The sequence below is a fragment of the Vicia villosa genome, linkage group LG3 (genome assembly GCF_029867415.1).
Source record: "Vicia villosa cultivar HV-30 ecotype Madison, WI linkage group LG3, Vvil1.0, whole genome shotgun sequence".
NCBI lineage: Eukaryota > Viridiplantae > Streptophyta > Magnoliopsida > Fabales > Fabaceae > Vicia > Vicia villosa.
In genome coordinates, this window is record NC_081182.1 from 187,076,368 (window position 1) to 187,100,410 (window position 24,043).

At 39.2% G+C, this 24,043-nt stretch overlaps 1 long non-coding RNA gene across 1 annotated transcript; it reads right to left on the bottom strand.

Annotated features, from left to right (window-relative positions):
• Window positions 1-450: 450 nt before the first annotated feature.
• Window positions 451-1,348, bottom strand: LOC131657015 (uncharacterized). The gene is made up of 5 exons (XR_009300424.1): window positions 1,274-1,348; window positions 1,121-1,170; window positions 943-1,031; window positions 646-732; window positions 451-564 (listed from the first exon to the last, which is right to left on the bottom strand). It is a non-coding gene; the product is annotated as an uncharacterized LOC131657015 (long non-coding RNA).
• Window positions 1,349-24,043: the final 22,695 nt, after the last annotated feature.

Consider the following 24,043-nt stretch of genomic DNA (forward strand, 5'->3'; position numbering starts at 1 on the left):
AAAAAAAAGAAACAAAAAGAGGGGTGAAATTAGCAAAAGTCAAAGAAAGCCAAAGAGAGATTTTTATGTCATAAAATTATGCAACTTAGAGATATCATAAAATGACATAAAAATTTACACACATGGCTTATATCATGAAAAATATCTTTGCATAAGAATATTCTTATTCTTATTTTTTATTCTTGCAATGATGAAGAATATATTCTTTTTCTTATCTTCCAATGATTGAAACTTGCCAATCAAGATTACCAATTGCCAAACACTCCCTTAACTTTGCCTATAAATAGGAAGTTCTCTCATTGAAGAAAATCACACCAAAGCTACTATACTACTAGCTTTCTCACTTCTTCCTCTTCTCTTATAGTTTTCATGTTACTTTGTTAGAAGGAGAAATTCTTCAAACCAAAGAAAACTACTTGGAAAAAATAAGAATTTCTAGCTACATAGTTCTTGAAGGGGAGTGAAGAAGAAATTCTTCATACCTTGGTGGAGAGTTCCAACTTGAAGTCCATCTTCAAGTCTCCCTAATATCCAAAGAGGTGGTGTCATCTTCATCAAAGGATCCTACAACAACAAGCAAGTTGTTAGAGAAATTGTTAGTAACAATTCAAGGTTGTTAGTAACAATAAAGAATTCAAGGCATACCTCAACAATAATCCGGCGAAAACCTCCTCGCCGTAGGTAAGCTAATTTCACTCTTACTCTCAATATTTCCATTAATCAGTGTTATACCTGCAGCAACAACAATAACAGTAGCAACAGAAACAAACCACGGTTCATAATCAATCACAGCAACAATTCATGGTGAGTTTGAAGCCGTAACAGCAACGTAGCAGCAGTTCAGATTTGCGACTCAGAATCAACAATCACTTACAACAGAAACGCAGTAATCATAGCCAATTTCAGAAGCAGAATTTCAGAAGCAGAGCAACCGACACATACCTGCAACACTAATCCGGCTAAAATCTTCTAGCCGCAGGTAAGTTATCTTCATACCTCACGCTCAATATTGCTGTTAATTGTTGAATTGTCTGAAACCGAAAAACAGAGAGCATATGTTATTACTGCTATGTCATAAAAAAAACTATTGGCACCATGATAAAGAAATTGAAGAACAAACCTTGAGTTTGTCTTCAATCAAAAGAGGCCGGAAGTTCTTGTTTTTGTTCACTGTGAGCAGAATCGAAACAGGGAGTGAGCTATCAATTGACCATGATCATAAAATTGAAAAATGAATTGGTTTTAAGAAACTGTAAAAAATGATCTGTGTTACCTTGAACATGAGAGAACCGAAAGCACCCTGAGAAGGTGTTGTTGTCACTGTTCTTCGCGAGAGAGGTAGCATCGAACATTAGTTTGTTGTTGTTTCTGAGAGAGCTCACGCTAAGAGATGAACCGAGTGAGAAGTTGTTGTTACTATATTGTTAAATAAAAGTGAAAACGAAATTAAGAGGAACATACCTGGGTTTTTCTTCTGATTCTCCTTCCATGGCCGCTGGAAGTTTCTGATTGTTGTTAAAACCAAGAAAGATCAGTGGTGTTGTTTACTAAACAAGTGAACCGTAATCTTCGTTGTTGTTATCGTTCAAACGTGAGCAAAGAGAGCGCGGTTGTGCTGTTGTTGTTCGCTATGAGCAATCGAGAGATAGCCATGAGGATCGAGAGAGAAGAGCGTTTTTCTTTCTTCTAGTTTTTGTTTTATCGTAAGAGGAAAGGAGAGAGATACAGAGGCGCTGCCTCCATGTGTTGTTTTTAGGGTTTTCTCAAAACCCAACTCTTGTGCTAAGCTTAGGCGGATCCGGGTTCCACCTGACCCGACCCGGTCCGGCCCAACTTTCTTTTTTTTTTTATTTACTCATTCAGCTTTTGTTACATGTTGGGCCTGCACCTCCATACGAATTTCAAACCCCCTGGCCCAATCTTATTTTTTCTCTTATTCTTATTTCAATTTTCTTCTAGTTTCTTTTATTTTCATGAAGAAAAGATTAAATATTTTAATATAGGATTTAATTTGATTTTTCTTAATCCTTATTAAAAAAATGACAAAAATATGTTTTTGATATTTTCATATGTTAATAAGTGTGTTTTTTTTTTAATTCTTATTAAAAACTCCAAAAATATATTAGATACATATTTTTATTTATGTTTCTAATTATTTTCTTCTTCTCATAAAAAAACAACAAAATATATTAGATGCATATTTAAGTTTGTGTTTCTAATTAATTTTATCTTTTCATGGAAAAAACTACAAAAAAAATATCTTCTCTTAGAATTAATTTTCATTTGAATTTGATAATTTCATATTATTTTGTGTAGTTAATCATTTAAATTTCTAATTGGTTACTGTTGCACATTACTTGAATTTTCTAACTTCATCCGAGACTTCGAGATTATTTCTCTGTTGTTCTCTGTTTGTTTGGTCTTCCATTTGCTGTAGAACTCCTTAAACAATTACTGGATGATCAAAGAATGTTGTAAGCTGTGAGCTTATCCGACGTTCTATTCTGCTGGTGTGGATGCTTAATATCTGTTGAGATCCTAATTTATTCCAAGCATATCACTTGAGGATCACGGTAACACCTCAAACTCAGAAATCCAAATTTCTCATTCTTCGAGGTAAGCCTAAAACTCCATAACTGTAGAAACGAATTACTTGTCTGTTTTCATCAATTCAACTTCATTTTCAATCAACTGTTTTCACAACAGTAATCAATTCACTTTCAAATCATTTCAACTCATTTCCAAAACGATGTGGGGCCTCTCGAATATTAGAGAGTGTAAGTCCCATTTCTTTTCTTTTTGTACAGTTTTTTAAACAATAAAACTTCTTCAAAATAAAATCTTTTCAAACAATTTTCAAATCATTTTCAAAACAACCAAACTTCAAAGAAACAAAACTTTTCAATATACCATGGGCCTCCATGTAGGTATAAGTCCCAAGCCCCTTTTGTACATACCCATTCCTGTACATGAAATTAGGTATTTCATTGTACGCCTTTTTGTACATATCTCAATCTGTTTTTTAACTTCGAACAACAAATCAAAAAATGAAGGTTTTCTTTAAATCTTCCCAAAAATACCATGGGCCTCCATGTAGGTATAAGTCCCAAGCCCCTTTGTAAATACCTGTTTACATAGCTTTGAATAAATTCAAGTGGACTTCTCCCCGAGTGTGAGTCCCGAACCCCTGTGTATACAAATGGATCATGCTTACAGGTATATTTCCTTCATAAACTCCATTATATACACACACTTTGTCATATATGTATAACTGTTCATATTTGTTCATGTACTTGTTCATATTTGTTCGTACTTGTTCATACTTGTGATTGTGTTATATATACTTGTTCAACTTAGTACAACACTAGGTTCCCCATAGCCTCCTATTGGGCTTCGTGCAAAGAATCTCCCTAGTTTAGGTTAGGACATAGAGTATGGTTTCCCGGTGAAATCGCTCTAAGATCTCAAACCAACTATACCATGCCTCCCCTTGGGCTTTGTACAAACGAGTGACCCTCCCATAGCCTCCTCTTTGGCTTACAATGCAAGGACCCTGGATTGTCCCTCCCATAGCCTCCTCTTGGGCTTACAATGCAAGGACCCTCGGATAGCCTCCTCTTGGGCTTCATACAAGGACCCACGGGCTTCTTATAAGCATCCCCAATATCCAAATCAAATACCCTAGGAGATTAGACATTTATCATCTCTATGATAGGAGTATCTCTTCTATATCATCACAAACAATCAATCAATCAATCAAACTTTTTTGCCACAAGGCTGGCTAATCAATTAAACTGTTTTACCACCGTACTGGATGATTAATCAAAGTTTTTGTCACAAGGCTGACTTCATTGAAACTTTTTCCACAAGGCTGGCTGATTAATCAAAGTTTTTGTCACAAGGCTGACTTCATTGAAACTTTTGCCACAAGGCTGGTTAAACAACAAAAAACATCTTTATCATTCTAAGCACCCTAAGTGGCATGGCCCCGGGCTTATAATGAAAAGATTTTCAAACAAAAACAAACAGATGTATGTGATGATATAGATTAGATACATCTAGCATTTAGACGACATTTGTCTCTTTTCCTTTGCTTCCACTAGCATAAGTGGGAACTACGATTGCTCTGACTTTCTCAACATCCCTTTGAGAATACGTAGGCACAAGGTCGATCCTTGGCGAGCAAAACAAAACAAAAAAAACCATTCAAACCTTATCACCCGTAGACCCGAGCTACAGATGCTCTGATTCCCTCTAAGGGATATGTATGCAGAGGATCGCGATGATCTTTGCGAGCATAATCAAACAAACACCTTAGGTCCCACCTATCTCACAAGAACCTCTCAATAACATGGAATGAAAAACAAAGCAAAGAAACCTATAGAGTACTATAGATACGTTGGGTGCTAATACCTTCCCTTCGTATAACCAACCCTCTTACCCAAGATCTCTCCCCACTTTTAGGTTATTGCAGCTTTTTTCCTTTTCCTCCTTTGGAAATAATAAAAAGTTTGGTCGGAACAAAAGAAAAATCATTTTTTATGAGCACTCGAGCCCTAAGAAGGCATCAGGTGTCTCATCCCACAAAAAAGAGGAACAAAACGATTTTTCGCCCGCGACAGAAAAATGGCGACTTCACTGGGGACAATCTTTTTATTGTTTCCAAAGGAAGGGTTAATTCTATTTGCTTTATTTTTCATTTCATTTTTTGTTATATGTGTGGTTCTGGTTCTGTTACTTGCGTGGTTCTGTTACAAGTGATACATTATGGACAAATCCTAACCCGGATTAAGTACACATAAGAAATTAGGTGGAGGGTATAGTCATGTGCAGGCGCACGTGAGAATCCTTCCGCTCAGTGGAGGTTCCTTGTTGGTAATATATGTTTAGCATGTTTCGTAGCGAAAACATTATTGCTGCATTGAACTGTAGAAGCTGAGTTGGCCGTAGAACCCCAACCCATCCTGGCCTTATTAGGACGTGGTGCAGAAACGATCCAGGTGAAGACTTGGATAGTTGTCATGCGGAGAACCACACTCAGACGAGTTTTTCTTGAGAATATTACTGGCTCATGAGATGAATTGTGGAAAGCCGGTAATATCCGAAAGAAAAATGTAGACTCTGACGTATCAGTAGAACATGTTGTACAGGTGATTAACTAGAACTATCCCATTTTTGGTTCTCTGACCTCATGCTCGTGACGCTGGACCTTTGAACTTGTTTGAATTACCATGTTTGTGTTACCATGTTTGTGTTACCATGTTTGTGTTACCATGTTTGCGTTACCATGTTTGTGTTACCATGTTTGCTTTACCATGTTTGAATATGTGACATTCATGCATCCACGCATTCATACATTCATTAAAAAAAAAACCATCTTTTTCCATAAAAAACATGATTTTTCCAAAGATTTAGAGAAATTTTCTTTGCAAACATTAGGATTAAGTTATGGCAGAGGTAAAGAGGCATACCAAGAAGTACGGTTTTAAAGCGTCTGATGTAGAAAGACTGATAGAGTTAGCATCTTCTGTACAAGATCCTTCTAATTTTAGGAAAAGTTATGGAAAGCTTTTGCCTATCCTGAATACTCATGTTGATGAAGGACTTCTCAAAACTCTGGTTCAGTTCTATGATCCCGTCTACCGGTGTTTCACCTTTCCAGACTACCAGTTGGTACCGACCTTGGAAGAATATGCCAATCTTTTAGGTATTCCTGTGTCTGACAAAATACCCTTCAATGGTTTGGAAGCCATTCCTAAGTCACACGTCATTGCGGCAAGTATCCACTTGAAGAAATCTGAAGTAGAAAATAATTGGACTACCAAAGGAAACCTCCCAGGTTTAACCTCACACTTCCTAGTAAAGAAAGCCTTTGATTTCATCGAAACTGGTAGCATGATAGCTTTTAAAGCTATACTAGCCTTGCTCATCTATGGGTTGGTTCTGTTTCCCAATGTCGACAACTTTGTTGATATCAATGCCATAAAGATCTTCCTGATTGGAAATCCTGTTCCGACTTTACTTAGTGACATGTATTTCTCTGTCCATCATAGGAATCGCCAAGGCGGTGGAATCATTGTATGTTGTGCACCTTTGTTGTTCAAATGGATTGTTTCACACTTACCTGAGTCTCCTATTTTCAAGGAAAACCGAGAAGGCTTGTGTTGGCCTCGAAGACTTATGTCTCTTACTAATAATGATATCCGTTGGTATACCTTGGCTCACTGTGGTACAGAAACCATTGAAAGTTGTGGAGAGTTCGCCAACGTACCCCTCATTGGTACACAAGGAGGAATTAACTACAATCCGATTTTAGCCCGACTACAACTGGGGTATGCAAATTCAGCTAAACCCTTTGGTCTCGCAGTGGAATGCTACTTTTACAAAGAAGGGGATGATCCTCAAAGGTTGAAAACAAGAATGGTGAGAGCTTGGTACGAAGTCCGATGGAAAGAAAAAGGTGAAGCGAGAAATTGCATTGCCGTGGACACCTATACCTGTTGGGTAAAGAGAAGAGCAAAGGAGTTTCAAATGCCTTATGTTTATGAAAAACCCATGTTCCCTGCAGTATCTCAATTGCCCAACATTCCCACTATGGAGGAATACCAAGACACTTTAGCCAAGATGAGGATAGAGAAAGATGCTTGGGAAGAAAAGTTTCGTAAGACCGATGTGGAAAACAGAAGGTTGAAGAAACGAGTGAAAGATCACGAAGAAACTCTTTACCGTCAAGATGGATGGCTCATGAGCAAAGATGAGAAGATTCGTCAGAAAGACGCTGCAATCAAAAGGTACATCAAAGAAAGCAAGAGAAACCTTGAAGGTTCAACAAGCAACGCTCCGATACCTGACAATTGGAAGAATGTGGTTGACAAGCTGAGAGCTGAAAAGGCCAAGTTGAAAGCTCACTATGGGAAAGAAATCATGAAGCTCAAGCTGCACAATGCATTTGGTTCTTCGTCTGATGAAGATGCTTAGGATTGTTTAGCTTTTTATTTATCATTTGCTTTTGTAAGGAGCTACGCTCCAATGTTGTAACATTTCCCATTATTGCAATAAAAAAAATGAATGAATAAAAGATTTGTTTGTGTTCAAATGTTTGCAAGAAAATAATCTTTAAAATATTTGGAAAAATCATAAATTTCTTTTTGCATACATCATTCTGCATATCGAGTCTGCTATATAGAGTCTTATCTTTTGGATCTTTCTCCATTAGATCGTCAAGCTGTCGCGTCTCAAAGTTTCTCGACCGCGCTCGCAATCAGATCACAGATACAATACTCGTTCAAGCAGAAGAAGAATAATGGAAAGTTCTGAACAAGAGAATATTGAGCTTCGTGGTACAGTGACCACCCTTCAGGAAAAGTTGGAAAGTCTCACTACTCTGGTTGACTCCTTAATGGCCGCACAGAATCAGCCGCCGCCACCCAACAGCCAAGCGACGGTAACATCTGAAGTCACTACTCCAGTTTCTACAGTTGCGTTCGGTATTCCATCTTTCTCCATGCCAGAAGGTTGGGGCACGCCTTTCAGCTTCGGTACAGGTTTCCGCCATAATGTTTCTAGGGTTCGAACAGCTACAACTGAAGCGCCTGCTGCACAAGGTTCGGCGTTTATTCCACATTCAGGGGTAACTTTTTCCCAAATCACTATGGCACTTTCTCAACCCACTATGACGGTTCCGACCCCTACGGTTCACACTGTTCCTTATGATGGCAATGAGATTTATCATGATCAAGGTGATAGCACAAATCAGCGTAATCGTGTGGGAGATCTCCAAGAGCAGTTTAACAAGATGCAGTTGGAAGTTAAAGCTATCCGTGGAAAAGATTTGTTTGGAAAGAATGCCCAGGAACTATGTTTGGTTCCCAGTGTACAAATACCGGCTAAGTTCAAGGTCCCTGACTTTGAGAAGTACAAAGGTAGTTCTTGTCCACAAAGTCATCTTGTGATGTATGCCAGAAAAATGTCTACTTATGCAGATAATCATCAGTTGCTCATCCATTACTTTCAAGACAGTTTGACTGGTGCCGCACTGAAGTGGTACACAGGTTTGGATAGCACCAATATTCAAACATTCAATGACCTAGGTGAGGCCTTTGTCCGACAATACAAGTATAACTCGGATATGGCTCCAGACAGAGATCAGCTTCGATCCATGGCTCAGAAAGACCATGAAGCTTCCAAAGAATACGCCCAACGATGGAGAGAAACTGCTGCTCAGATTAATCCACCGTTAAAAGAGAAAGAGATGACAAAGATCTTCTTGAATACTCTCAGTCCGTTTTATTATGAACGCATGATTGCTAGTGCTCCAAGTGATTTCACCGAAATGGTAAACATGGGGATGCGTCTAGAAGAAGGAGTCCGAACCGGACGTCTGACTAAAGAAGGTGGATCTTCAAGTGGAACCAAAAAGTTCGGAAATGGTTTCCCAAAGAAGAAAGAACAAAGTGTTGACATGGTATCCCAAGGGAGGCCAAGAGGAAATGTCAATCGTCAGCGACAGGTTGCTTCTATCACACCAGTCGTTAACACAACACCAAATCCGGGATTCACTCCTCAGTTTCAGCAACAACAACCTCGACAACAGGCTCAGCAGCTTAACAATAATCAGAATCGTGTACAAAGAGCTCCACAGTTTGATCCGATTCCAATGACCTACACAGAATTGTACCCTGCTTTGATTGAAAGAGGTCTTGTTCAAACTAAAGCGCCACCACCCGTACCTGAGAAACTCCCATGGTGGTACAAAGCTGAGGTCTCATGCTCTTATCATCAAGGAGCACCTGGCCATGATCTTGAGCATTGCATAGCCTTGAAATATGAAGTTCAGAGGTTGGTTAGATATAATCTCCTCTCTTTCAGAAATTTGAATCCTAATGTGCAAGCAAATCCGCTGCCCAATCATGGAGGGCATGTTGTAAACATGGTGTACGGATGTCCTGGTCCGTACCGAGTCTATAATATCAATTTCTCAAGAGCCGATTTGGTACAAATGCACGCCACTCTCTGTCGAGGGCCGAGTTTTCGCCAGCATCACTATGGTTCCTGTAGCATATGTTGTGTAGATCCTCACGGATGTTCGATTGTGAGAAGAGATCTCCAAGTACTGTTGGATAATGGTACTATTCAGATCTACAGAAATAGGGATGAAAATGAAGTTAACATGATAGGATGTTATCCGCATGAGCTTTTAGTCTCAGATATCAACTCGGAAATGCCTACAGTTAACGTCATCGTTCCTCATTTCAACATGCCTGAGCGCATGGAAGTTACTTACAACAAGCCGAAGGTTCCTGTTGCTCCTTTGATCATTTGTCTACCTGGATCTGTTCCTTATGACTCTGACAAGGCAGTTCCATACAATTACAGTGCAACAATGATAAAGAATGGACAAGAAGTTCCTTTACCTACTCTCTCATCCGTTGTAAACATTGCTGATGTAAGTCGTGTAACAAGAAGTGGACGTGTGTATACTCCACTACCTCCAAAGCAGCCTGTTACTCCTGCAACTGGGCAAAATCCTGTTGGTACACCAGTGGGGAATCCTGTGGAAACTCCTGTCAGTAATACGAACACTGATGTTGGTCAATCCAGTGGAACCAATGTCAATCCTGACTTTGATGAAATTTTGAAACTTATCAAAAGAAGTGAATATAAGATTGTGGATCAGCTTATGCAGACTCCTTCAAAAATCTCAATACTTTCATTGCTGTTGAATTCAGAAGCCCATAGGGAAGCCCTGATGAGAGTTTTGGATCAGGCTTTTGTAGATCATGATGTGACTGTTGATCATTTTGATGGGATAATAGCCAACATAATAGCTTGTAACAATTTAAGCTTCTGTGATGAAGAACTCCCCGAGGAGGGTAAAAATCACAATCTTGCTTTGCACATTTCTATGAACTGTCAGTCAGACTCTTTGTCCAATGTGTTGGTAGACACCGGATCTTCCTTGAATGTGATGCCAAAGACGACTCTTGCTCGCTTGTCTTATCAAGGAATGCCTATGAAGTTCAGTGGTGTAGTAGTCAAAGCATTTGATGGTTCGCGAAAATCTGTTATCGGCGAAGTCAACCTTCCCATGACAATTGGTCCACATACATTTCAAATCACCTTCCAGGTCATGGACATTCAAGCTGCTTATAGCTGTCTGTTAGGACGACCATGGATCCATGAAGTAGGGGCAGTAACTTCTACGCTCCATCAAAAGTTAAAATTTGTAACAAATGGAAAATTGGTAACAATAAGTGGAGAACAAGCCTTGATGGTGAGCCATTTATCCAATTTCTCTTTCATAAGTGCTGATGATGTGGAAGGAACGCCGTTCCAAGGTCTCTCTTTAGAAGACGAATCTTCCAAAAAGAAAGCATCAATCTCTTCTTACAAAGAGGCCGTAAAAGTAGTGAAAGATGGAACTACCACTGGCTGGGGGCAAGTTGTGATCCCTACCAAGAATGAAGCTAGAACAGGTCTCGGATGTTCACCAACATTCTCAAACTGCACCAAGAAGGATGAAACCCTTCGTCCGATCAAAGAAACATTCATTAGTGGAGGGTTCCTCAATCCAATTCCTCAAGAGGTCAATGTCCTTATCGAAGAATGCATCGAAGAAGGTTTACCCGATCCTGAAGAAGAATGGAAATGTTATCTCAATGACTCGGGATATATATCTCAGGAAGAACCATATCCTCCTTCAGAAGAATCCAATGGCAAAGAAACTGAGCCTGTTCCTGCAGAAATCTGGGACACCTTGGGACAACCAAGTGGAAAATATGATTATATGGTGAAATACACTGCACCTGAAAGTTCAAAGATTGCGATTGAAGATATCCAACCAACTGGATGGGGAGATTCCTTTGAATATAATAGTCAACCAGAAGAGGCTTATCAACCCTGTCAATTTTGTCAGCAGCCTGAAATTACTGAAGATTTCAACTTCAATGCATCTGCCAAGGTTCATAATCCTAAAGATGGTTATTATCACATAAATGCCATTTTTAAAGATGAAGGGGAAGATGGTCCCGCAACTGACTCGGAAAGTGTCGCTGACAATGAGTCTCTTCATCCTGAAGACTGGGAAATACATCCTGAAAATTCTGAAGATTGTGACTCGTCTTATGCTCTTCAAGAAGTAGAAGAAGACCGTTTCAACTCTACAAAGAACAAGGTTGACAAACCAGGACCTTCAAATCCTGCTCGACCAGCGGTCAATGTCAAAACTGAAGATAATTCCGAGGGAAATTTTCCTGAATACATAATGCACAGAGGAGTTCGTTGCTACTGGAAAGCTGTCGACGTTCCGAATGTTGTTCGCCGCTCAAAGTAATCACCTCGCTGTTATTTTGACCTCCTGCCTGGCCCAAAGCAGAGAGATGTTTTATAGGGCTTTGCTTTTAAATGTTTTGTTTTGCCCAAATAACTTTGTGTATAGGGCTTTGTTTTAAAAGTTTCCCTCTTTGTCCCGCCCAAGACAAATGAGTTTGTGTTTAGGGCTTTGTTTCAAAAATGAATCATAAATAAAGCGTCATTTTGAATTCCCTACACTATGTGTTTTATTTTTTTGCTTTTTTCTGGAAATGGTAATCCTAAAAAACCAAAAACAAAACCAAGAAAAAAACTTTTCAAAAAAAATCTGCATACACTCTTGCATTCATAAATTTTCTGAAATAAATATAAATCATATGTGCAGATTTACTACTGATAAACCCATTGAATGCAATAACCCTATGCCCTCTCCCAACTTTGAGTTTCCTGTGTTCGAAGCCGAAGAAGAGGAAGAAGAGGAGATCCCGGACGAGATCTCTCGATTACTTAAGCACGAGGAAAGAGCCATTCTGCCTCACAAAGAGCTTCTAGAAAAGATCAACTTGGGTTCTGAAGAAGACAAAAAAGAAGTGACCATTGTGTCATACCCCAATTTTTGACCTAAGATACCACCTCATATCATTTGCATATGCATCATTTGCATCTCTAACAAATTGCATAGCTTGTGTTTGTTACTTGTGACTCAGCAGGATTTAATCTGGAAATCACTCATCAGTACAAGTAACAATCAATTAGGGTTTTGTTCTCCCTTCATCTCAAAAGAATCATCTTCATCAATAATCAACATTTGGTCCTCAGAGATTCATTTCAACAATCTCAAAGGCTCTGAACCAACCAGATTAGGGTTTTGACTGAAGATAGTATACTCCTGACTTTTGCTCAGAATTTGACCTAATGGCTTGGGACATGATATCAAGACCTCAAGTGCATCATTTTGACCTAATCCATTGGCTCATAACATCTCCTACACAAAGATTGATCAGACAAATCCTCAGATCAGGGTTTTGAACTATCAGGGACTGAAATCAGGGATCACATTTGGGAAACCCTAAAAACCCCCAGGAAGCCAATCAAAGATTTCAATCATCCTCAAATAATACCTATGACAATATACAATGGAAATTACATCTCAATTCAAGATCCACAGTCATCAATTTCATCAGGTCGACAATTAGGGTTTTTGACCTAATTCACTGAACCACTGACTTTTTAATCAGGACATGGTGCCACAACTCAAACCATGGCTCAATATCCTCTAATGCTTCAATGTTATCCATTCATACCATTCATATGGTGAGGATAGCCTGTTTCATTTGAAATCTCCAGAAACGCGATTCGTCTGAAAAAGTCAACTGTACAAGATCACCATTGACTTTTGGGGAATTTTGGTCAACCATGACTTTTGAAGTTTTGAATCATCAATATATGATATATGAAGTCATTTGATCAAGAAAAATCAAGAAAATCAACCAAGAATCAAAAAGTCAAAAGTTTGACTTTCATACTTGGAAAATTTTTCTAAGTGTTTTTCATGGTTTTTTCCAAACTTTGGAGGGGAATAACTCAAAATTTCACCTACAAACTGAAATAAACTTCCAACATGAAAGTTGTAGATTTTGATCCAATAAACAACTTTGACACATATAAATTTTTTCCATAAGATCAACCATTTAAGAGATATGGAGCTTCAAAGTTGGCATCTTTGGAAAATTTCACTTGAAACTTCATTTTTCTCAAAGTTCATGGATCTTTTTCACCCACTTCCTTAAGGATCTTGAAGAAACTTTCAACTAGGGTTTTGAAGTGTGTAATATGAGCTTTCCAAAATGTCCAAGAGCAAGAAAAAATATGGAGTGTAGCTATGGTTTTGAATTATGCATTTAGTGATCTTTTTCACTTGGATTTTCACCATTTTTCACTAAGTTTCAAGACTACATGACCTATAATCCAAGCAATGATGCATAGGAGCAATAATTGAGAGATATTTTCTGATTAGAAGATCAGAATGGAAGAGGATAAGAAGCTTGAGAAATAACCATGGTTAAGTCACTTTTAACCATTTGCATTTAATGTGAAAGATTCCTTTTTATCTCTTAAGCCAAATCATCATTCTTGATCAACTTGCAAGAGCTTTGTATTCAGAAACTTTGGCCTATAAATAGAGGTCCTTACCTCATTCAAAATCACACCAAAACCTCACAATTATAGGTTTTCTCTCTTCTTTCTTGAATTGCAAGTTTCATAGTTTTCAAAGAGGTAGAAAACTCAACCTCCAAACCCTTGAAGTTATGGCCAAAGTGATGGTTCTAGCAACTCATAAACATCATATGGGATGTGTTTGAACCACTCACACACCCCAAATCACCCCAAAACTCAGATTCACTCTTCAACCTCCATATGAACACATAAAGAGCCTTATCATGCCAATTTTCATTCCAGATCATTTCTGTCCAAATTAACACTTCCCACACCTCACATATATCACATATAAGCTATCTAAACACTCATCACCAACCTGAAACATCAGAATCATAGAGCTCGATTCACACTTAGGCTTAACTGCAGATCGGGTACCTCCAACTACTCCAGGTGTTTTCAATCCACTCCAAGCATCCAGACACCTTCCATATGGTTCATTGAAGCTGTCCAGATCAAGCAACAACATCTGTAACACCTCCTTCGCAAAATTCAATCTCCAGCTTGGCCGTTTTTGAGGTAAGTGTTCATGAACTTCAAACTCTATCATACATGCATCATAAATGCAAAACTGAGTTACCATCTTGTTTCTGCACCATCACTGAATAATAACCCTCAATCAATTGCATCATATCATGATCATACACGATTTCACAAAGATTTTTCATATTAGGGTTCTTCGTGTTCATCAGAGGATTAATCATCTTAGAGCAAAAATAAATGAAATTAAAGGTCATCGTCATGTTCCTCGTCCAAAACCGAGTGAGATAGACCCTTTGATCGATCAAAACAACACAGTTTTGAAGAAATTTGAAAATCAGTTAGGGTTGTGTTCTTGGCGCCAGATTTGGTTTGGGAAATTCAAATTCTTGATTTAAAATATATTTTATCAAACGCGTATGTTTAACAAGCCACAAGCGTGGCTCAGTTGGTTCATGTTTTGGCTGGTGAGAGAGAGGGCGTGAGTTCAAGCCCTAGTGGAGACAAAACCAATTTTTTGCAACCTATTTTCTTTCATTTTTTAACAAACTTCACCAATTAATTTAACCAATCAAAATTCATTATTTTCACTTCATTTTTTTTACACTCTTTATTTAATATACATATTTTGATAATATTAAAAAAAATCACAAAAAAGGATTCATTTAATATATTTTTAATTGAGTTTAAAATGACATGTTTTAAATGTTTTTAATACTTTTAAATATTGTTTTTCACTTGATTTTTCAAACTTAATCACTTGTAAATATTTTTGGAATAAACCCTAACCATCTAAGTGTTAATTGAAGACAATCTTTTTGTTTATCTTGATTAATTTGACTCCTTTCAAAATTCAAATCATTTTAAAACAAGCGATCACGATTCATTTCAAAGACAATAAACCATTTCTTTTTGAAACTATTGATTAAATCTTTTTAATTGATCAATTGATTTTCAAAATGATGTGGGGCCTCTCGAATATTAGAGAGTATAAGACCCACTCCTTTTTCCTTTTTTCTACAGTTTTTCTTTGTACAGAAAACTCTTTCAAAACAATAACTTTCAAACAGTTTTTCAAACCTCGCGTCTGTTAAAAATAATCAACCATGTTTTATAAAATACCACGGGCCTCCATGTAGGTATAAGTCCCAAGCCCCTTTTGTACATACCCATTCCAGTACATGAAATTAGGTATTTCATTGTACGCCTTTTGTACATATCTCAATCAATTTGTTTTTAACTTTGAATAACAAACCAAAAATGAAGGTTTCTTTAAATCTTCCCAAAAATACCATGGGCCTCCATGTAGGTATAAGTCCCAAGCCCCTTTGTAAATACCTGTTTACATAGTTTTGAATAAACTCAAGTGGACCTCTCCTCGAGTATAAGTCCCGAGCCCCCGTGTATACAAATGGATCATGCTTACAGGTATATTTCCTTCATAAACTCCATTATATACACACACTTTGTCATATATATAATTGCTCATACCTGTTCATGTTTGTTCATACTTGTTCATGTTTGTTCATATGTGTGATATGTGTGCTTGTTCAACTTAGTACAACACTAGGTTCCCCATAGCCTCCTATTGGGCTTCGTGCAAAGAATCTCCCTAGTTTAGGTTAGGACATAGAGTATGGTTTCCCGGTGAAATCGCTCTAAGAGCTCAAACCAACTATACCATGCCTCCCCTTGGGCTTTGTACAAACGAGTATCCCTCCCATAGCCTCCTCTTGGGCTTACAATGCAAGGACCCTGGATTGTCCCTCCCATAGCCTCCTCTTGGGCTTACAATGCAAGGACCCTCTGATAGCCTCCTCTTGGGCTTCGTACAAGGACCCACGGGCTTCTTATAAGCATCCCCAATATCCAAAACAAATACCCTAGGAGATTAGACATTTATCATCTCTATGATAGGAGTATCTCATCTATATCATCACAAACAATCAAACAATCAATCAATCAATCAATCAAACTTTTTTTTGCCACAAGGCTGGCTAATCAATCAAACTGTTTTACCACCGTACTGGATGATTAATCAAAGTTTTTGTCACAAGGCTGACTTCATTGAAACTTTTGCCACAAGGCTGGCTGATTAATCAAAGTTTTTGTCATAAGGCTGACTTCATTGAAACTTTTGCCACAAGGCTGGTTAAACACAAAAACATCTTTATCATTCTAAGCACCCTAAGTGGCATGGCCCTGGGCTTATAATGAAAAGATTTTCAAACAAAAATCAAACAGATGTATGTGATGATATAGATTAGATACATCGAACATTTAGATGACATTTGTCTCTTTTCCTTTGCTTCCACTAGCATAAGTGGGAACTACGATTGCTCTGCCTTTCTCAACATCCCTTTGAGAATACGTAGGCACAAGGTCGTACCCTTGGCGAGCAAAACTTCTCCCTCAAAAACATTCAAACCTTAGCACCCGTAGACCCCGAGCTACAGATGCTCTGATTCCCTCTAAGGGATATGTATGCAGAGGATCGCGATGATCTTTGCGAGCATAATCAAACAAACACCTTAGGTCCCACCTCTTTCTCACAAGAACCTCCACCACAACAAGAATGGAATAAACAAAACAAAGAAACCTATAGAGTACTATAGATACGTTGGGTGCTAATACCTTCCCTTCGTATAACCAACCCTCTTACCCGGAATCTCTCCCCCACTTTTTAGGTTATTGCAGCTTTTTTCCTTTTCCTACTTTAGAAACAATAAAAAGTTTGGTCGGTACAAAAGAAAAATCATTTTACTGAGCACTCGAGCCCAAAGAAGGCATCAGGTGTCTCATCCCGAAAAAGGACAAACGATTTTTCCCCGCGACAGAAAAATGGCGACTTCACTGGGGAATAAACTTTTTGTTGTTTCCAAAGAAAGGGTTATTTCTATTTGTTTTGTTTTTATTATATTTACATGTGTGGTTCCTTGGTCCTGTTACTTGTGTGATTCTGTTACAAGTGATACATTATGGACAAATCCTAACCCGGATTAAGTACACATAAGAATTAGGTGGAGGGTATAGTCATGTATGGCATACAAGGAGTTCAGTCCTTAAAAAGTCAGCATGAGAATCCTTCCGCTCAGTGGAGGTTCCTTGTTGGTAGTATATGTTTAGCAAGTTCAGTTGCGAAGACATTATTGCTTTCATTGAACTGTAGAAGCTGAGTTGGCTGTAGAACCCCAACCCATCCTGGCCTTATTAGGTTGTGGTGCAGAAACTATTCAGGTGTAGACTTGGATTAGTTGTCATGCGGAGAACCACACTCAGACGAGTTTTTCTTGAGAATATTGCTGGCTCACAAGTTCAGTTGTGCAAGCCGGTAATATCCGAAAGAAAAATGTGGACTCTGACGTATCAGTAGAACATGTTTTGCAGGTGATAAACCCTAGTACTATCCCATGTTTGGTTCTCTGACCTCATGCTCGTGACGCTGGACTGTTGAACTTGTGTGTACCATGTTTGTGTTACCATTTTTGTAGTACCATGTTTGCGTTACCATGTTTGAACTACCATGTTTGCTTTACCGTGTTTGAATATGTGGCATCCATGCATCCATGCATTCATACATTCATTAAAAAACCCATCTTTTTCCATAAAAACATGATTTTTCCAAAAAAAAATTTAGAAATTTTCCTTGCAAACATTATAGGATTAAGTTATGGAGTGGGTAAAAAGGCATACCAAAAAGTACGGTTTCAAAGCTCCTAATGTAGAAAGACTGAAAGAGTTAGCATCTTTTGTACAAGATCCTTCTGATTTTAGGAAAAGCCATGGAAAGCTTTTGCCTATCTTGAACACTCATGTTGATGAAGGGCTTCTCAAAACTCTGGTTCAGTTCTATGATCCCGTCTACCGGTGTTTCACCTTTCCAGACTATCAGTTGGTACCAACCTTGGAAGAATATGCCAATCTTTTGGGTATTCCTGTGTCTGACAAAATACCTTTCAATGGTTTGGAAGCCATTCCTAAGTCACCAGTCATTGCAGCGGGTATCCACTTGAAGAAATCTGAAATAGAAAGTAATTGGACTACCAAAGGAAACCTTCCGGGTTTGACTTCGCAGTTTCTAATAAAGAAAGCTTTTGATTTCATTGACACTGGTAGCATGATAGCTTTTGAAGCTGTACTAGCCTTGCTCATCTATGGGTTGGTTCTGTTTCCCAACATCAACGACTTTGTTGATATCAACGCCATAAAGATCTTTCTAAATGGAAATCCTGTTCCGACTTTGCTTGGTGACATGTATTTCTCTATTCATCACAAAAATCGCCAAGGTGGTGGAATCATTGTATGTTGTGCACCTCTTTTGTACAAATGGATTGTTTCACACTTACCTAAGTCTCCTATTTTCACGGAAAACCGAGAAGGTTTGCATTGGCCTCGAAGACTTATGTCCCTTACTAATAATGATATCCATTGGTATGCTCTGGCTCGCTGCGGCACAGAAATCATTGATAGTTGTGGAGAATTCGCCAATGTACCCCTCATTGGTACACAAGGAGGAATTAACTACAATCCGGTCCTAGCCCGACGACAACTCGGGTATGCAAATTCAGTTAAACCTGTTGGTCTCGCAGTGGAAAGCTACTTCTACCAAGAAGGGGAGGATCCTCAAGGGTTGAAAACAAGAATGGTGAGAGCTTGGTACGACGTCCGATGGAAAGGAAAAGGTGAGATAAGGAACTGCATTGCTACAAACGCCTATACCTGTTGGGTGAAGAAAAGAGCAAAGGAGTTTCAAATGCCTTATGATTATGAAAAACCCATGTTCCCTGTGGTGTCTCAACTACCCAATGTTCCCATTAACACTGTAGAAAAGTACCAGGAAATCTTAGCCAAGATAAGGTTAGAAAAGGACTCTTGGGAAGAAAAGTTTCGTAAAACTGATGAGGAAAATAGAAAGTTGAAGAAAAGGGTGAAAGATCACGAAGAAACTCTCTATTATCAGGATGGATGGCTCATGAGCAAAGATGAGAAGATCCGTCGGAAAGACGCCGCAATCAGAAGATACATCAAAGAAAGCAAGAAGAATCTTGAAGCCTCGACAAGCAACGCTCCAATGCCTGGCGACTGGAAGAATGTGGTTGACAAGCTGAGGGCTGAAAAGGCCGAGTTGAAAGCTTACTATGGGAAAGAAATCATGAAGCTCAAGCTGCACAATGCATTTGGTTCTTCGATTCTGTAAGGAGCTACGCTCCAATGTTGTAACATTTCCCATTATTTCAATAAAAGAATTGTTTGTGTTCAAATGTTTGCAAGGAAATAATCTTTAAAATGTTTGGAAAAATCATAAATTTCTTTTTGCATACATCATTCTGCATATCGAGTCTGTTGTATAGGGTCTCATCTTTTGGATCTTTCTCCATTAGATCGTCAAGCTGTCGCGTCTCAAAGTTTCTCGACCGCGCTCGCAATCAGATCACAGATACAATACTCGTTCAAATAGAAGAAGAGTAATGGAACACTCTGAACAAGAGAATATTGAGCTCCGTGGTACAGTGACCACTCTTCAGGAAAAGTTGGAAAGTCTCACTACTCTGGTTGACTCCTTAATGGCCGCACAGAATCAGCCGCCGCCACCCAACAGTCAAGCAACAGTAACATCTGAAGTCACTACTCCAGTTTCTACAGTTGCATTCGGTATTCCATCTTTCTCTATGCCAGAAGGTTGGGGCCCGCCTTTCAGTTTTGGTACAGGTTTCCGCCATAATTTCTCTGGGGATCAAACAGCTACAACTGAAGCACCTGCTGCACAAGGTTCAGCATTTATTCCCCATTCAGGGGTAACTTTTTCCCAAATCACTATGGCACTTTCTCAACCCACTATGACAGTTCCGACCCCTACGGTTCACACTGTTCCTTATGATGGCAATGAGATTTATCATGATCAAGGTGATAGCACAAATCAGCGTAACCTTGTGGAAGATCTCCAAGAACAGTTCAACAAGATTCAACTGGAAGTCAAAGCTATTCGTGGCAAAGATTTGTTTGGAAAGAATGCCCAGGAGCTATGTTTGGTTCCCAATGTACAAATACCAGCTAAATTCAAGGTCCCAGACTTTGAGAAGTACAAAGGTAGTTCTTGTCCACAAAGTCATCTCGTGATGTATGCCAGAAAGATGTCTACTTATTCAGATAATCATCAGTTGCTTATCCATTACTTTCAAGACAGTTTGACTGGTGCCGCACTGAAGTGGTACACAGGCTTGGATAGCACTAATATTCGAACATTCAATGACCTAGGTGAGGCCTTTGTCCGACAATACAAGTATAACTCGGATATGGCTCCGGACAGAGATCAGCTTCGATCCATGGCTCAGAAAGATCATGAAGCTTTCAAAGAGTATGCCCAACGATGGAGAGAAACTGCTGCTCAGATTAATCCACCGTTGAAAAAGAAAGAGATGACAAAAATCTTCTTGAATACTCTCAGTCCCTTTTATTATGAACGCATGATTGCTAGTGCTCCAAGTGATTTCACCGAAATGGTAAACATGGGGATGCGTCTAGAAGAAGGGGTCCGAACCGGACGTCTAACTAAAGAAGGTGGATCTTCAAGCGGAACCAAAAAGTTCGGAAGTGGTTTCCCAAAGAAGAAAGAACAAAGTGTTGACATGGTATCCCAAGGGAGGCCAAGAGGAAATGTCAGTCGTCAACAACAGGTTTCTGCTATTGCGCCAGTCGTTAATACAGCGCCAAATCCGGGATTTACCCCGTAGTTTCAACAACAACAGCCTCGACAACAGGCTCAACAACTTAACAACAATCAGAATCGTGTGCAAAGAGCTCCACAGTTTGATCCGATTCCAATGACCTATACAGAATTGTACCCTGCTTTGATTGAAAAAGGTCTCGTTCAAACTAGAGCACCACCACCAGTACCTGAGAGACTCCCATGGTGGTACAAAGCAGAGGTCTCATGCCCTTATCATCAAGGAGCACCTGGCCATGATCTTGAGCATTGCATAGCTTTGAAATATGAAGTTCAGAGGTTGGTTAGATCTAATCTTCTCTCTTTCAGAAATTTGAACCCTAATGTGCAAGCAAATCCGCTGCCCAATCATGGAGGGCATGTTGTAAACATGGTATATGGATGTCCTGGCCAATACCGAGTCTATAATATCAATTTCTCAAGAGCAGATTTGGTACAAATGCACGCTACTCTTTGTCGGGGGCAGAATTTTCGCCAGCACCAATACGGTTCCTGTAGAATATGTTGTGTGGATCCTCACGGGTGTTCAATTGTGAGAAGAGATCTCCAAGTTTTGCTAGATAATGGTACTATTGAGATCTACAGAAATAGGGATGAAAATGAAGTTAACATGATAGGATGTTATCCGCATGAGCTTTTAGTCTCAGATATCAACTCGGAAATGCCTAAAGTTAACGTCATCGTTCCTCATTTCAACATGCCTGAGCGCATGGAAGTTACTTACAACAAGCCAAGGGTTCCTGTTGCTCCTCTGATCATTTGTCTACCTGGACCTGTTCCTTATGACTCTGACAAGGCAGTTCCATACAACTACAATGCAACAATGATAAAGAATGGACAAGAAGTTCCTTTACCAACTCTCTCATCTGTCGTAAACATCGCTGATGTGAGTCGAGTAACAAGAAGTGGACGTGTGTATACTCCACTACCTTCAAAGCAGCCTGTTGCTCCTGTAATTGGGCAAAATCCTGTTAATACACCAGTGGGGAATCCTGTGGAAACTCCTGTCAGTAATACAAACACTGATATTGGTCAATCCAGTGGAACCAATGTCAATCCAGATTTTGATGAAATTTTGAAGCTTATCAAAAGAAGTGAATACAAGATTGTGGATCAGCTTATGCAGACTCCTTCAAAAATCTCAATACTTTCATTGCTGTTAAACTCAGAAGCCCACAGGGAAGCCCTGATGAAGGTCTTGGATCAGGCTTTTGTAGATCATGATGTGACTGTTGACCATTTTGATGGGATAATAGCCAACATAACTGCTTGCAACAATTTAAGCTTCTGTGATGAAGAACTCCCCGAGGAGGGCAGAAATCACAATCTTGCTTTGCACATTTCTATGAACTGTCAGTCAGACTCTTTGTCCAATGTGTTGGTAGACACCGGATCTTCCTTAAATGTGATGCCAAAAACGACTCTTGCTCGCTTGTCTTACCAAGGAATACCTATGAAGTTCAGTGGTGTAGTTGTCAAAGCATTTGATGGATCGCAAAAGTCTGTTATCGGCGAAGTCAACCTTCCCATGACAATTGGTCCACACATTTCAAATCACTTTCCAGGTCATGGACATTCAAGCTGCTTATAGCTGTCTGTTAGGACGACCCTGGATCCATGAAGCAGGGGCAGTAACTTCTACGCTCCATCAAAAGTTAAAATTTGTAACAAATGGAAAGTTGGTAACAATAAGTGGAGAACAAGCCTTGATGGTGAGCCATTTATCCAATTTCTCTTTCATCAGTGCTGATGATGTGGAAGGAACTCAGTTCCAAGGTCTCTCTTTAGAAGACGAATCTTCCAAGAAGAAAGCATCAATCTCTTCTTACAAAGAAGCAGTAAAAGTAGTAAAAGATGGAACTACCACTGGCTGGGGGCAAGTTGTGATCCCTACCAAGAATGAAACTAGAGCAGGTCTCGGATGTTCACCAACATTCTCAAACTGCACCAAGAAGGATGAAACCCTTCGACCGATCAAAGAAACATTCATTAGTGGAGGATTCCTTAACCCAATTCCTCAAGAGGTTAATGTCCTTATCGAAGAATGCATTGAAGAAGGTCTACCTGATCCTGAAGAAGAATGGAAATGTTATCTCAATGACTCGGGATACATATCTCAGGAAGAACCATATCCTCCTTCAGAGAAAACAAGTGCCAAAGAAATTCCGCCTATTCCTGCAGAGGTTTGGGACACCTTGGGACAACCAAGTGGAAAATTTGATTATATGGTGAAATACACTGCACCTGAAAGTTACAAGATTGCGATTGAAGATATCCAACCAACTGGATGGGGAGATCCCTTTGAATATAACAGCCAACCAGAAGAGGCTTATCAGCCCTGTCAATTTTCTCAGCAGCCTGAAATTACTGAAGATCTCAGCTTCAATGCATCTGCCAAGGTTCATAATCCTGAAGGTGGTTATTATCACATAAATGCCATTTTTGAAGATGAAGGGGAAGATGGTCCCGCAACTGACTCAGAAAGTATCGCTGACAATGAGTCTCTTCATCCTGAAGACTGGGAAATACATCCTGAAAATTCTGAAGATTGTGACTCGTCTTACGCTCTTCAAGAAGTAGAAGAAGACCATTTCAACTCTACAAAGAACAAGGGTGACAAACCAGGACCTTCAAATCCTGCTCGACCTGCAGTCAATGTCAAAACTGAAGATAATTCTGAGGAGAATTTTCCTGAATACATAATGCACAGAGGAGTTCGTTGCTACTGGAAGGCTGTCGACGTTCCGAATGTTGTTCGCCGCTCAAAGTAATCACCTCGCTGTTATTTTGACCTCCTGCCTTGCCCAAAGCAGAGAGATGTTTTACAGGGCTTTTCTTTTAAATGTTCCGCCCAAATAACTTTGTGTATAGGGCTTTGTTTTAAAAGTTTCCCTCTTTGTCCTGCCCAAGACAAATGAGTTTGTGTTTAGGGCTTTGTTTCAAAAATGAATCATAAATAAAGTGTCATTTTGAATTCCCTACATTATATGTTTTATTTTTGCTTTTTTCTGGAAATGGTAATCCTAAAAGACCAAAATAAAATTAAAAAAAAAAAAAAAAAACCTGCATACACTCCTGCATTCATAAATTTTCTGAAATAAATATAAATCACATGTGCAGATTAACTATTGATAAACCCATTGAATGCAATAACCCTATGCCCTCTCCCAACTTTGAGTTTCCTGTGTTCGAAGCCGAAGAAGAGGAAGAAGAGGAGATCCCGGACGAGATCTCTCGATTACTTAAGCACGAGGAAAGAGCCATTCTGCCTCACAAAGAGCCTTTAGAAAAGATCAATTTGGGTTCTGAAGA